The sequence below is a fragment of the Staurois parvus genome, unplaced genomic scaffold (assembly GCF_062004578.1).
Source record: "Staurois parvus isolate SC_StPar_1 unplaced genomic scaffold, SC_StPar_1.0 ptg001198l, whole genome shotgun sequence".
Lineage (NCBI taxonomy): Eukaryota > Metazoa > Chordata > Amphibia > Anura > Ranidae > Staurois > Staurois parvus.
The window spans coordinates 160,871-175,391 of NW_028318994.1; the positions used below are offsets into that span (position 1 = coordinate 160,871).

The window sequence follows — 14,521 nt, forward strand, 5'->3', positions numbered from 1 at the left end:
GAACAGCAGTTCCTCCTCTACCCTTTGTCCTCCACCCTTCCCTTCCCCCTCCCACTGTACAATTGTTAATGCAACTTTATATACTGTTAAAAAAATAAAAAAAATTTGCTGTCAGGTATCATTTTAGTTTATTGATGATTATCATTATCTCTAACTCATTGAATTTATGGCTGAGATCAAAATAATTTGAGTGTTTGCTCATCTGATAATGGGTCATTTTAAGATTGTTAATTGGATGTGGAATTCAGATCTTGTGAAACAACTTTTGTTGTTTCACAAATAACTATTTGTTATTCTGAAATCTCTTAAAAGTTTCAGTCAGTTTTGTGTTTATTAAAAGTCAGCTGCTACAGTTTTTGTAGCTGCTGACTTTTAATAAAAACACACACTTACCTGTCCCAGGGTACAGTGATGTGTACACTTAAGCATCCCTTCTCTGCGTCTTCTGTCCTCGGCGCTGGCATCACAACTGTGGGCACCAGGCTGTGGCAGCTTGAGGCTTCACAGCCGGGTGCCCACTGCACATACGCGAGTCTCGTTGCGCATTCTGATTGGTCTGGCAGTCGTCTAGGACCTGTGAAGGCTCCCAGAAGTCTGCAAGAGAAAGAAGGAAACCAAACTTCGGGCTCACTTTGCCACAGTGAACTGAATGGAAAATGGGAGCAGGTACCTGTCAAAACCAGGTAACCGCTCCCCCCCCAAAAAGGTGCCAAATATGGCTGTGGAGGGAGGCAAACAAGTGGAGCTTTCATTTTTGAGTGGAGCTTCGCTTGAATAAAAACACTGAAATAAAAAAGAAAAATTAAAAATTGTGTGCGTTATAGTGCCTACATACTATGGTATATATAGCGACTTATAATGGGACAGATATTACGGTGGGCAGTCTGACACGAACTGACGCTGAGGGGAACTGGCCAATTGCCGCTGACATCACCAGTGACACGAATAGTGATCCCTGATAATGCTATACACTGCACTAATGACACTAGCTATGAAGTGGTTAACATCTAGGGCAATAAAGGGGTTAAATGTGTGCCTAACTATGTGTAAAATGCTTTGCAAGGATGAGAAACTGACAGATCACTCTCTCTGTATAGAGCTCAGTGTTGTTTTTCAAAAACACAGGGCTCTGGGCTGTGATTGGACACAGCCGATCAGCAGGTCCCATGCGTGACTCATTAGCTGGGACTTGCTGACAGGCTCCCGCAGTGTACAATCAAAGTGGGTGCCAGTCAGAGGGCGCGCATACAAGTCCGGATGCCAGAAGTAGGCAGCAACATATGGGTATATCGCTTTACCTACAGCGGCCACCAGTGGCTATATAAAGAAAATTATTATTATTATTATTATTATTATACAGGATTTATATGGCGCCAACAGTTTGCTCAACACTTTACAATATAAAGGGAGACAATACAGTTCAATACAAGAGGGAAAGGAGGGCCCTGATCCTGGGAGCTTACAATCTAGGAGGGAGGGGCTAGTGGTACAAAAGGTAGTAACTGTGGGGGATGGACTGGTTGGAAGAGTAGAAGATTCCGTTATTAGCTGAGGGCAGGATAGGCTTCCCTGAAGAGAGAGGTTTTCAAAGATCGTCTAAAAGTGAGCAGAGTAGGCGATAGATTGATAAATTGTGGTAGAGAGTTCCAGAGGATGGGGGAAGCTCTGGAGAAGTCCTGGAGACAAGCATGGGAGGAGGAGACAAGGGAGCTAGAGAGTAGGAGGTCTTGCAAGGAGCGGAGAGTACGGTTTGGGTGATATTTGGAGACAAGATCGGTGATGTAATTTGGGGCAGAGTTATAAATGGCTTTATATGTTATTGTTAATGTTTCGAATTTTATCCGTTGGGCAATGGGAAGCCAGTGGAGGGATTGGCAGAGAGGGGTGGAGGACACTGAGTGGAAGCCAGTGGAGGGATTGGCAGAGAGGGGTGGAGGACACTGAGTGGAGGCCAGTGGAAGGATTGGCAGAGAGGGATGGCAGATACAGAACGGTTAGTAAGGTGGATGAGTCTGGCAGCAGCATTCATGATAGACTGAAGAGGGGATAGCCTGCGATGAGGTTGGCCAATGAGGAGGGAGTTACAATAATCAAGGCGAGATATAACCAGGGAGTGAATAAGTTGCTTAGTGGTTTCCGAGGTTAAGAACGGGCGTATCTTGGAGATGTTGTGGAGGTGAAGTCTACAAGATTTGGACAGTGATTGGATTTGGGGGTGAAAGAACAGATGGGAGTCTAGGATTACACCTAATACCCTGGCATGAGGGGAGGGAATGATGATTGTGTTATTGATCTTGATGGAGAAGAAGAGGGAGGGGGCACGGGCTGGAGGGAATACCAAGAGCTCAGTTTTGGAAAGATTGAGTTTGAGGAAGTGGAGTGACATCCATGCTGATACGTCCCTTAGTAGGTTAGTAAAGCGAGAGGAGACTGAAGGGGTGAGGTGAGGGGTTGAAAGATAGATTTGTGTCATCAGCATAGAGATGGTACTTAACCAATAGCCGTTTGGCAGCCGGCAAAAACCTGTACATTTCCGGGTGGACGCCATATGGCGTCCTCCCAGGCATGCGCAGTTTTCACGCTTGCATAGCCGCGTGATCAGTCACCGGCCGTGTACCTCGTACACGGCCGATGACAGATCAGAGTACCGGCCCCCGTTGCTGGTACCATGTGACCTGCTATGACCAATCACAGCAGGTCACATGACAGTATTGTATACTAGTGTCTAGCTGTGAATGGTCACAGCGATCACATGCACATGTCATGTGATTAGCTGTGGCCAAATCACAGCTAAGCACAAAAAAAAAAAAAAACCCTGAATGAATCGATGTCATTCAGGTAAATGCTTGCTTATAGCAAAGTAATTATTTGCTATAAGCAAATTGTGTAAAAAAAATAAAATAAAATACTGATCACTTCCCAAAGTAGTACAATGTTACTATGGTAACATTGTACTACTTTGGACATAGTGAAATATGAAAAAAAAAAAAAAAAATCTTAAAAAAAAAGAAAATGTAATAAAGTAAAAATAAAAAATATATATATTTTTTTTCCATACTGTCACCAGTCAGTGTCCCTGATCACTGCCATGACAGTTATATGATGCTGTACTGCACTGGTGACAGTATGTAAAAAAAAAAAAAAAAAGTGAAAATAATTTAAATTTTTTCATTTTTCGAAAAATGACAAAAAAAATACAACTTCAAAAAAAACTCTCCATGCCTCTTATGAAATACGTCGGACTGTCTACTTTGCAAAAAGGGGTAATTTGGAGGATATCTGTACCGTCCTGACATTTGGGGGATATCTGTACCGTCCTGACATTTGGGGGATATCTGTACCGTCCTGACATTTGGGGGATATCTGTACCGTCCTGACATTTGGGGGATATCTGTACCGTCCTGACATTTGGGGGATATCTGTACCGTCCTGACATTTGGGGGATATCTGTACCGTTCTGACATTTGGGGGATATCTGTACTGTTCTGACATTTGGGGGATATCTGTACCGTCCTGACATTTGGGGGATATCTGTACCGTCCTGACATTTGGGGGATATCTGTACCGTCCTGACATTTGGGGGATATCTGTACTGTTCTGACATTTGGGGGATATCTGTACTGTTCTGACATTTTTGGGCCTCAAGAAATTAGATTGGCTGTCAGTACTTCAGGATTGATCAATATTCAGATCTATACCATAGTTTGTGAACTCTATAACTTTCCTACAAACTAAAAAATACATCCTAATTTGGGTTATTTTCACCAAAGACATGTAGCAGAATACATCTCGGCCTAAATTTATGAAGAACATTTATTTGCAAACTCTTATAACAGAAACAAAGAAAAACATGTTTTTTTTTCAAAATTTTCGGTCTTTTTTGTTAATTTAGCAAAAAATAAAAACCCCAGCGGTGATTACTACCAAAAGAAAGCTCTAGTTGTGTGAAGAAATGATAAAATTTTAGTTTGGGTACAATGTTGTATGACCGCGCAATTGTCATTCAAAGTGTGAGAGCGCTGAAACCTGAAAAATGGCCTGGGCAGGAAGGGGGAAAATGTGCCCGGTATTGAATTGGTTAAAGCCATGGGAGTTTATCAAGTGACCAAGGGAGGAGGTATAGATGGAGAAGAGAAGGGGTCCAAGGACAGATCCTTGAGGGACCCCTACAGAAACAGGGAGTGAAGAGGAGGAGGCAGCGTTATAGGCGCGCTGAAGGAGTGCTGCGATAGGTAGGAGGAGAACCAGGAGAGAGCAGAGTCTCTGAGGCCAAAAGAGTAGAGTTTTTTGAGGAGGAGAGGATGGTCAACCATATCAAAAGCCGCAGAGAGGTCAAGCAGTGAGAGTATGGATTAGTGGCCATTGGTTTTAGCAGTTAGTAAATCATTAGTGAGTTTTAGTAGGGCAGTTTCAGTGGAGTGTACATGGCTGTCCTAATACGCATCTGCAAGGAAAATCCGTATTTTAGGTCAGACCACACTCAAGTTCTACATAACGCAGACTACTCCATACTGCATACACAACTTTCCGCCAACTCAGCCAAGGGTTACAAATATATGCGCCAGGAGCTATTTATGTCATTAACGATGGCCAATAAATGTAGGTGTATCCGGGGTCTTCGTAAGTATCATTCAGCGGCGTTGACAAAACCGGTTATTCCAAATGATAGAACAAACACCTGAAGGTGACAGCAGTACTCCATACACGAGAACAGAGTTAGAAGCATGACAGCCTTCTGAGGATTTAGCGCTAGAACACAATGGTGAGAAATAAATAAAAGGGAAAATTGATCAAATATTTTGAAGGATGGAAGCTGAATAATCTAACAGTAGTACTGAGGGTTCTGCCAACACAACATACAATCTATTGAAGCTGATAAAAGGACAATGCTGGGACCTGTAGTTGCCCACCATCTGGCAGGCCGCAATTCGTTATAAACACCAGGTACAAACTTTGCAACTGGACAAAGTAAACAGAACAAATACAGTTTTTCTAGGAGAAGAAAGGGGAATTCCCAGACGGCTGTTCGTCTGTCCAGTATAATATACCCAGTCCTCTCCACAGACCTAAAAACAGCTCTGAGCCTCAAACAATCTGCTGAGGAGCAACAACAATCTTCCTATCCTGCTCTAATATAGTACAGATGGAAAATGAATGCAGAAGCTGAGGAAATCGGAGGGGCCTAGTCACATACACTGTCACTTTGCCTTTATCTGCAGTCTGTTCTACATCCATTCAAAGGGCTGAATTTATACAGCTTGTCTGAGAGTTCAGAAAAAAGGGCACGGGAGCCGACATTACACTCTGCAGAGCTTAGTAGGGAGACCTCTGAGAGCCGATTGGAGGGAAGGGACACACCCCCTCCACATAGCTCACAGGAACAGAGCGGTGTGCTTTGTGTACTTCTTCCACATCTGTGCAGTAATCCAGTGTGAGAATTTCTTCCTGTAATGAAGACCGCTCACTGCAGCTCTCTCCTTGTGCAGGGTGACTGGTCTTGTCTCTGCCCCCTCCTGTAGTTCTCTGCCTTCAGGTCCCTCCCACTGCTTTCTGTGAAGGCTATGTACAGCAGAGTGGTGATGTCTCAGCTACTTTCACAAGTTAATATCTGATTTTGCAAACATTTAGTTTGCAATAAGTAGATTTATATCCTTTTGTGGCTATCGAAGAATAGATGTATGATTTTTTTTTTTGTTGCCTAGAGTTCAAATTCAGTCTTGATATTCAATGTTTAGAATAACTGTTTGAGCAATACATATGAACGATCTCACCTTAGTGGTGCAGCACAGTGTACGGCTCTGGGCCATCGCTGAGCCCATTCAGCACTGATGGTTCCTGCTCCGAGGGGAGGCTGAGAGTCTCCCCAGTCCCGCACCCCCTCAACCTGTTGGAAGAACCCAGAGCGGGAGGTTTAAGAAGCACACTTCCTGCCAGGGGCTTCGCTCCTCCGCTGATCCACCCTCCTACTACCTTACAGCCCAGTATCTCCTCTAACTCACCCTTTAACCGTCCTCACAGCGCAGCTCCTCCTCACCACCCAGCCTCATACACACACATGGCACAGTAACACCTGTCAGCCGCCCGGTACTGACAAGACTGGTATCTGTTCCTGGACACCTATTCTGCGACTCCATCTAAAGGGTGAAACCGGCTGCCCCGCCCCTCCTTCCCATGGTAAGCCATTAGAGTTGACAAAAGCCCAGGCACCAGGCCACAGTTTCTAGTCAACCTGGTGCCTGGGATTTGTCCAGCCCTGCACAAATCAGTACAGCACATGCAATGCCAAACAAGTGTAACCGGTGATTGGAGGGCTGCATGACGGGCTATGAAAACACCTTCCAAGCCTCTCCTTTTTAGCTGCCTTATGAGCAAGCCCTTAAAAATATAACTACATATACAGGCACACCATTATGGGTAAGTATGCACATATACACTGCAACTCATATCACAGAGTACACCTGCGTTTATTTAAAACTGAACTCCATGAAGTAGGGCTCCCCCAGCACTGCAACTGTTGCATGCTTGTTTCATCTGGGGAAACAGAGAAAGCAACTATACGTATATATCCCTTCCAACAGCCGCGTCTTCTTTCTGTAGCGCTCCAGGCTGTGGACAGGCCCTCAGAATCCTCATTTATAATGCCGGACTGCTGGTCCTGCACTGTACAAGACGACGTTGCAGGGCCTGCAACCAATGGAGCAGTGAAGAGAAGCCACTTCATGGAACCATTTGTGCAGCTGGAAGGAAGCCCGTGGGAGGGAGGAATAAGGCAAGAATAGTGGCTTATGTTCCTCCAATGCAAAATGAACATTTAACTCATGCAGTGTGGGAGGACCCGATTAAAAGGGTTATTTTTTTCCTCCCCAAAGTTTGACTTCAAAGCTAAAAGCGTAATCTGTTTATATCTTGCCTTTCACCTGATACCTCCCCCTCCCCCATCAACGCTCTAAAGAAATGATTAAACTTACAAATATATTTTCTTCTCTACAAAGCATATTTACGTCTAAGTGACATCATCACAGAGTCTCTGTGCTTCTCTATGCAATGTCGACAGATCATATCTGATGGGAGGGGTCAGCAAGTTGCTGTACATAGCTTCCTGAAAATATCCCAGCATTCTGATCCTCTCAAGATCCCTCAGCCCTGAAGCAAGCAGTGTGGCTCTTGGGAGAAGTTATGCAAATATAACAAGGGATTATTATATTATTATACAGTATTCATAAAGCGCCAACAGTTCGCTCAGCGCTGTACATTACAAAGGGGGACAATACATGAGACAGAACAATAACAATACAATGCGATAGACGAGGGGTTCGAGGGATGGATGTCAGTCTGGAGGAGTGGGAGTTCCTAGGTAGGTTTCACTTGCATGCAGACCACCCAAAATAGAACTCATGCGTGATGAAAGAACTAAAGCTGCTGAACTTTAGAACTAAAATTAATGAAAGGGGTGGGAAAGGGCCACAGCTCACTGACAAAGGAGAGTAGGTGCTGCAGGAGCACGTGATTGGACAAGAGCGGAATAAATGTAGTAACCACAAAGATTTTTTTAATACAGGTTAGGCAGGCTATGTAGGATGGGGGAGGGAGCATTTTTCAGGATAGATGTAGTTATTATTATTATTATACAGTATTTATAAAGCGCCAATAGTTCGCTCAGCGCTGTACATTACAAAGGGGGACAGAACATGTGACAGAACAATACCAATACAATGCAAAACATGAGGGGATCGAGGGCCCTGCTCTTTGGAGCTTACAATCTAGGAGGGAGGGGATGGTGGTACAGGAGGAGATAGCTGTGGGGGATGGAGTGGTAGGAAGAGTGGAGGAGGTCTTCCACTTTAAATAAACCAGATGAAGGCTAGTGTGAAAGTGTTCCGTGTAGTTTAGGGCAGAGTGTGGAAGGGTTAGAACATAAGTCATGTCACCACATGTCACCAATGTAGCGCATGCACCAGTTTTGGACCTGCGTGTATGGTTGTTTTGTACCATGGGATCCGGTGCAAGCAAATGCACTGCGGTTCCGACCTGCGTTTGGGGCAGGGCTTGACAAATTTGCTTTGATTCTAGGAGAAAGAAAGAAAAAGAAAAAAAGAGCTTTGTGGTTGGGCCAGGATGACACATTGAATGCTTACGTTCACCCTAGAACTGACAGGACAGACTAGCCGGATTCTGATTGGTCAGCGCCGTCCATGTGACAGTCCTGACCAATTAGAATGCCTCTTGTCCATATGCTGAGAGGTACGGATAGGAGCCTCTGGGATTTCAAATTCCTGGATCAGTAAAGAGGCATCCTGGTGCCTGACAGCAGATGGTTGACAAAAACCCAAGCGCCCGGATGCAATTTCTAGTCGCCATTGCAACCCGGTGCCTGAGATTTGTCAAGCCCTGGTTTGGGGTGTTTTTAACATTGCATTGACACCGGCTACAGATCACAAAATCAGTACAACAATGCTGTGCAGGAAATGCACATGAATTGCAGTGTTTCCCGCACCACATGTGAACCTAGACTTCAGGCTTCATTCACACTTCTGTAGAGCGTGAATGCACACAAAATAGGGCGATTTTGTGAAATATGTAAAAATGCATGTGTTGCGCTTGCAGGTGCCATTCATTGTTAATGGCACCCCAAACAAAGCAAAATTTGCTATTTTGTACATGGGGAAAAAAAAAGAATAAAGTTAAATGTTCAAAGAACAAAAACATACTTGAGTTTCTTTGCCATGCTTGCTTGGTGAGGGGCAGCAAATTGAAATGAATGGGCTGCCCTATGCATGAAGCATGACAATGCATTTAAAAATGTTGCGCATATTTGCTATTTTGCACATGAATGTGCAAAGTGGGGGCTTAATGCAAACAAACGATCTACGTCTCATCAGTTATGCCACTATAATGTTTGTGATTAAAGTATATTTAAAGATAAAACTTTTTTCTTTTCAGTTTTTGATGGAGAGGAGAGAGATTGGGATCCCCTCTCTGTGTGTCCTGTTTACTGTGATTACTGAGAGGTAAAATGAAAGAAAAAACAAAAATTTTAGGTTGACACCAAAACAGTTATACAGAGGAAATCTTCCAATAGGGACACTAGTTCTGGTGACAACCTGGGATTCCGTCACTTTGGAGGGATTTCCTCTCAATTCCAGTTTAGGTTATGGGACAGGAAGTGAAGGCAAATCTCCCCATTGGGACACAGATGGCAAAAAAATAAAGGGGTTATAAACTTTACTCACTATCCAAAATAAAAGAAAATACAGTTTCCAAGAGAATATTGGCAAAAATACTCAAGTATTTCTTGTTCTATAAATCTGGTTATATACAGTTAGATCCATATATATTTGGACACAGGCACAATTTTAGTCTTTTTCAGTTATTTCCCAAAATATATTCAAGCTATAGTTCTATAAAGGATATGGGCTGATATAATGGATATGAACTCTCAGGTATAATTTGCAGGGTATGTACATCCAAATTGGAGGAACACAATTGAATCAAAAGCTGTTTCATGGCCAGGTGTAGGCTACTCCTTCGTTATTTCTTCATCAATTAGGCTACGTTCACACTAGCGTTGTGTGCAGGCGGCAGAGAGGCGTTTGGGAAGCGTTTTTACCGCTTCCTAAATGCCTCTGACAATTCTGCACATTGCAGCACATGGTGCTGTTCTAATGGGAGCGTTAGCATCGCTACCTGGCAAAACGGACGCCTCTGGTCGAGTCAGGAGGCACTGAAGCCTCCTGTTCTAGTCTATGGTGCCACTCCGCCCGCCCGCTCCGCCCGGCCGGCGTTTGCAGCGCAGTTGGAACACGGTTGCGGAGCGGTAACACCATTTAAACTTCATTATAGGCATTTGCCGAGCGTTTTTAACGCTCGGCAAATGCCTATAAACTGCCGCTAAACCGCGCCATTGTAAAGCTTCAAAAACACAACAAATCCATCAGAGAGATTACAGCAACATTAGGAGTGTCCAAATCAACAGTTTGGTCCATTCTGAGGAAAGAAGAACGCACTGGTGAGCTCAGCAACATAAAAAGACATGGACGTCCACAGTGGATGAGCGCAGGATCCCCTCACGAAGGTAATCAGCCAATCTCCTCTCAAGCAGTCCCCATAAAGAAGGTTAGAAAAGACCTGAGGAAGTCATGTGATTCGTGACGCAACGCGTAGGATAGAAGCGTGGTGACGTCATTTCCGGAACGGACAGCAGTCGCCATCTTGGTACACCCATGCAAGTACACCCTTGTGTGTTCTCTGCAGGATTTATGCTTGTGGGTCTGCAGACCCTGTGTTTCTTTTGTAAGCAGGATTTTGGCTGCTTTTATTTAATACATTTTTTCAAGCTTACTATACTATAGGACTACTTCATTTCTAACTTTTTTATGGGGACCGCTTGAGAGGAGACTGGCCGATTACCTTTCTGAGGGGATAAAACCACTATTGGTACTGTTCCTGGATTACTGCCAGGGGTACAGATGTGATTAGAAGTGCTCCTCTGAGCGCTACATTGAAGTGTGTTTACCCCTGGAGGTCGCGGTGTGGAGGTGAGCGTGCATGCTAGCCGGTGGTGGATTCATTTGTTGGAGTGATCACGGGATGTTGTCACCAATTGAATGAACACAGAGTTGTTTGGACTGTGCACATTAATATTTTTTTTCTGGTCACATTGTCGTTTTTTTCACTATCTCCTAGATTGTAAGCTCCAAGGAGCAGGGCCCTCGAACCCCTCGTGTATCGCACTGTATTGTTATTGTACTGTCTCATGTACTGTCTCCCATTGTAATGTACAGCGCTGAGCGAACTGTTGGCGCTTCATAAAATACTGTATAATAATAATTTTTTGGCACAGGGGGTTTCTATGTCATGTGATTGCAGATGTTCTAGTACCTTGATTTTCTATTTATTCACTTCATATATATTAGATTATTTTTTTTGTTGCATTCACTATTAGGTCAAGACGAGTTGTAATATTCACTACATTGAGTTCATTCCATTTGTTTTTGTTCACTATTCCCCTGGTGATTTCTCATTCTATTTGTCACTACATGTATTATTTTCACCTCATTGTTTTTTATTCACGAGATTGAGGTAAAATTCATGATCCACTCTTTTATTTGTTCACATATTATTCTTTATTTCACCTATTTATATTGGGTTGGGGTAGCGCAGCACCATCCACCTTGTTCATTTTTTTACTATTCTGGTAATTTAGTTAGGTGCTAGCAGCCACTCTGGTTTTGTTTCTGGTTTTAGGATTGGCAGAGCAGAAGTTTCTCTGTCGATTGTGTAACTAAAGGACGAGTATACCTGGTCATGAACAATTAAAAAGTGAACGGACTCTGAATATCCTGGCTACCCCTCTAGGCTGTGTTGAACAAAGCAGCCATGATATTTCTTGCTGCCAGTGTAGCGGAATTATTATTATACAGGATTTATATGGCGCCAGCAGTTTGCTCAGCGCTTTACAATATAACGGGAGACAATACAGCTCAATACCAGATGGATTTGGGGGCCCTGCTCCTTGGAGCTTACAATCTAGGAGGGAGGGGCTAGTGGTACAAAAGGTAATAACTGTGGGGGATGGAGTGGTAGGAAGAGTAGAAAATTCCATTATTAGCTGAGGGCAGGATAGGCTTCCCTGAAGAGAGAGGTTTTCAGAGATCGCCTAAATGTGAGCAGAGTAGGCGATAGTCTGATAAATTGGGGTAGAGAGTTCCAGAGGATGGGGGAAGCTCTGGAGAAGTCCTGGAGTCGAGCATGGGAGGAGGAGACAAGGGAGCTAGAGAGTAGGTCTTTTGCGAGGAGTGGAGACTACGGTTTGGGTGATATTTAGAGACAAGATCGGTGATGTAATTTGGGGCAGAGTTATAAATGGCTTTATATGTTATTGTTAATGTTTTGAATTTTATCCGTTGGGCAACGGGAAGACAGTGGAGGGTATACCACAGTAAACAGCTCCAAATTGCACTAGGTTCACACGCTGTGACGGGAGTCACTTTGGGTGGGGGGCCCTTGGAACTCAGCTCACTTTGGAGAGGTGGGGAGACCCCTGTCTCAGCTTCCCATATCCCTCTTATGTGTAAGTCACCCTGTGCCTGTTAGGGGTACAGGGTGATCTGTCCTAATATTGGGGTGGGGTTGTTGATTATTTAATGCCATGTAGTTGAATCCCATTGTTCTATTGTATTTGTTTATGTGTATTCGTTTAGTGGGGGGGGGGGGGGGTCTCCAGCAGCCCTCCCTCCTGATGGGACTGTCTGCTGGTGTGAAGTTTAAATACCTGTGTGTCTCTTGTTGCCAAGTATAGATTGCCCCGCCCTGCGTCATTATGCAGGGAAAGGGGACTGTCCCCCGAGTGTATAAAAAGCCAGTTGGAGTTTCAAATAAAGAGTTCCATGTTCAGACTGGTGTCGTCTTGTCTTGTATGGTCAGCGGTGGTGTCTGTGGTCAGTGTTCGGACGGGGAATCGGTAGTCTAACGAAAGTACCCAAGCACAGACAGGTCAGTTTCATTACACACGCAGATTTCAGTGCATTTCCAGTTTGCAGCAATGCACTGCAGCCCATTTAACATGTTTTCCTATGGATCTAGTTCACTGTGCTTCCCATTTTGAACAGTATGATGAAACCTCACCCCAAGGATGAGTATCCCACTGCACAGTGAGGACTGCTACACTGGCCACAAGAGGCATCATGGCCGCTATGTACAGCGGGGTCCGGACAGGTGGCCAGGATAGTTAATGTCGGTTCATCATTTTTCCATTAGAAACATTTTTGTTGAGACTTAAGTTCCTGTTTCAGGACCCATTCATAATGCTGTGATAACGCTCACTAGGATCCATGTTTTTCCACAATATATAAAACACGCCGTGGTGGGTCACAGTCATTCATTCGGAGGAAGTGTAGCACAATGTACTTGTGTTTAGCTCCATACAACACAGAAATGTGAATCATCTCGTGTTGCTGTGCACTGCTTTGTATACAATGCTTTGTTGCAGTGCAATGGCGGCCCATTACAAATGAACAGACTTCCCGGCGCAGGTTCAGTAACCCCGTAACGCTGGCCATACGCATGTATATGTCAGCACAGCAGTGGTCCTTAACACCAAGCCACCTCATATGTGTACACGCGGCTCATTCGGTCACTGACAGCTGCTGGCCACTGTCTACAATTGGAGGTGGATTCCCCATCATGTGATCAAGCCAACAACACTGATCACATGACCAAGAAATGCATGCAATGCCTCCAGTGTTATGAACTTTGCCAGCTGACATTGTCTGAGAAGGGTTAGCGGTCCGGAGACTGCTGTGCACATCAGTACTGCTTCTCCCCCGATACACCTCTATGGGAAAGAAAAAGCAGCTTAATGCAGGTCAGGGGGTCATCTGCAGGTGAATGCACCGTTCAATGAACTCTGAATAATGTCACAAGCGTCTAACAGATGATGGACACAAGCCCACAAACACCCTACAGAGCCCATTATTGGGTCACTGCCCCCATAGTGATCTGTGCTGGGACAGAGCCGAGTGTACAATACTGATATCAGGCAGGATGTTCCATTCACGGATATACACAGGACAGGAGAACGTACAAGAGGTCTCAAAGATTGTCAGTGTACACAGGGCAGTCAGGAGGTAGGCGCCGGTCCACGGCGAGGGGGGGGGGGGGGGAGAGGTATGCGTCGGTCCATGGCGAGGGGGGGGGGGAGAGGTATGCGTCGGTCCACGGCGAGGAGGGGGGGGGGGGGAGAGGTATGCGTCGGTCCACGGCGAGGAGGGGGGGGGGGGAGAGGTATGCGTCGGTCCACGGCGAGGAGGGGGGGGGGGGGGGGAGGAAGAGGTAGGCGTCAGTCCACGGCGAGGAGGGGGGGAAGAGGTAGACGTCGGTCCACGGCGAGGGGGGGGGGGAGGTATGCGTCGGTCCACGGCGAGGAGGGGGGGGGGGAGGAAGAGGTAGGCGTCAGTCCACGGCGAGGAGGGGGGGGAAGAGGTAGACGTCGGTCCACGGCGAGGGGGGGGGAGGTAGGCATCGGTCCATGGCGAGGGGGGGGGAGGTAAACATCGGTCCACGGCGAGGGGGGGGGGTAGGCGTTGGTTTAAGGTGAGGAGTGAGAGGTAGGTGTCGGTATGCAGCGGTAGGTATTGGTATGCAGTGAGAAGGGGGAGGTAGTTATCAGTATACGGAGGTAGAAGTCGGTATATGGTGAGGAGAAGGTAGGCGTCAGTATACAGTGGTAGGAGGTAGGAGTCGGTCTACAGTGAGGAGGGAGAGGTAGGTGTCGGTATATAGCGGTAGGTGTCGGTATATAGCGGTAGGTGTCGGTATATAGCGGTAGGTGTCGGTATATAGCGGTAGGTGTCGGTATATAGCGGTAGGTGTCGGCATACAGTGAGGAGGGAGAGGTAGGTGTCAGTATACAGAGGTGGGTGTGGGTATACAGCGGTAAGAGGTAGGTGTCGGTATATCGCAGTAGCTGTTGCTATACCGTGAAGAGGTGGTGTCGGTATACAGAGGTAGGTGTCGGTATACA

General features: G+C 45.5%; 1 protein-coding gene across 1 annotated transcript in view; it reads right to left on the reverse strand.

The window, feature by feature from the left end:
• Positions 1–14,521, reverse strand: part of LOC149438288 (dymeclin-like) — a 117,751-nt gene that overhangs the window by 102,747 nt on the left and 483 nt on the right. The window lies entirely within an intron of this gene.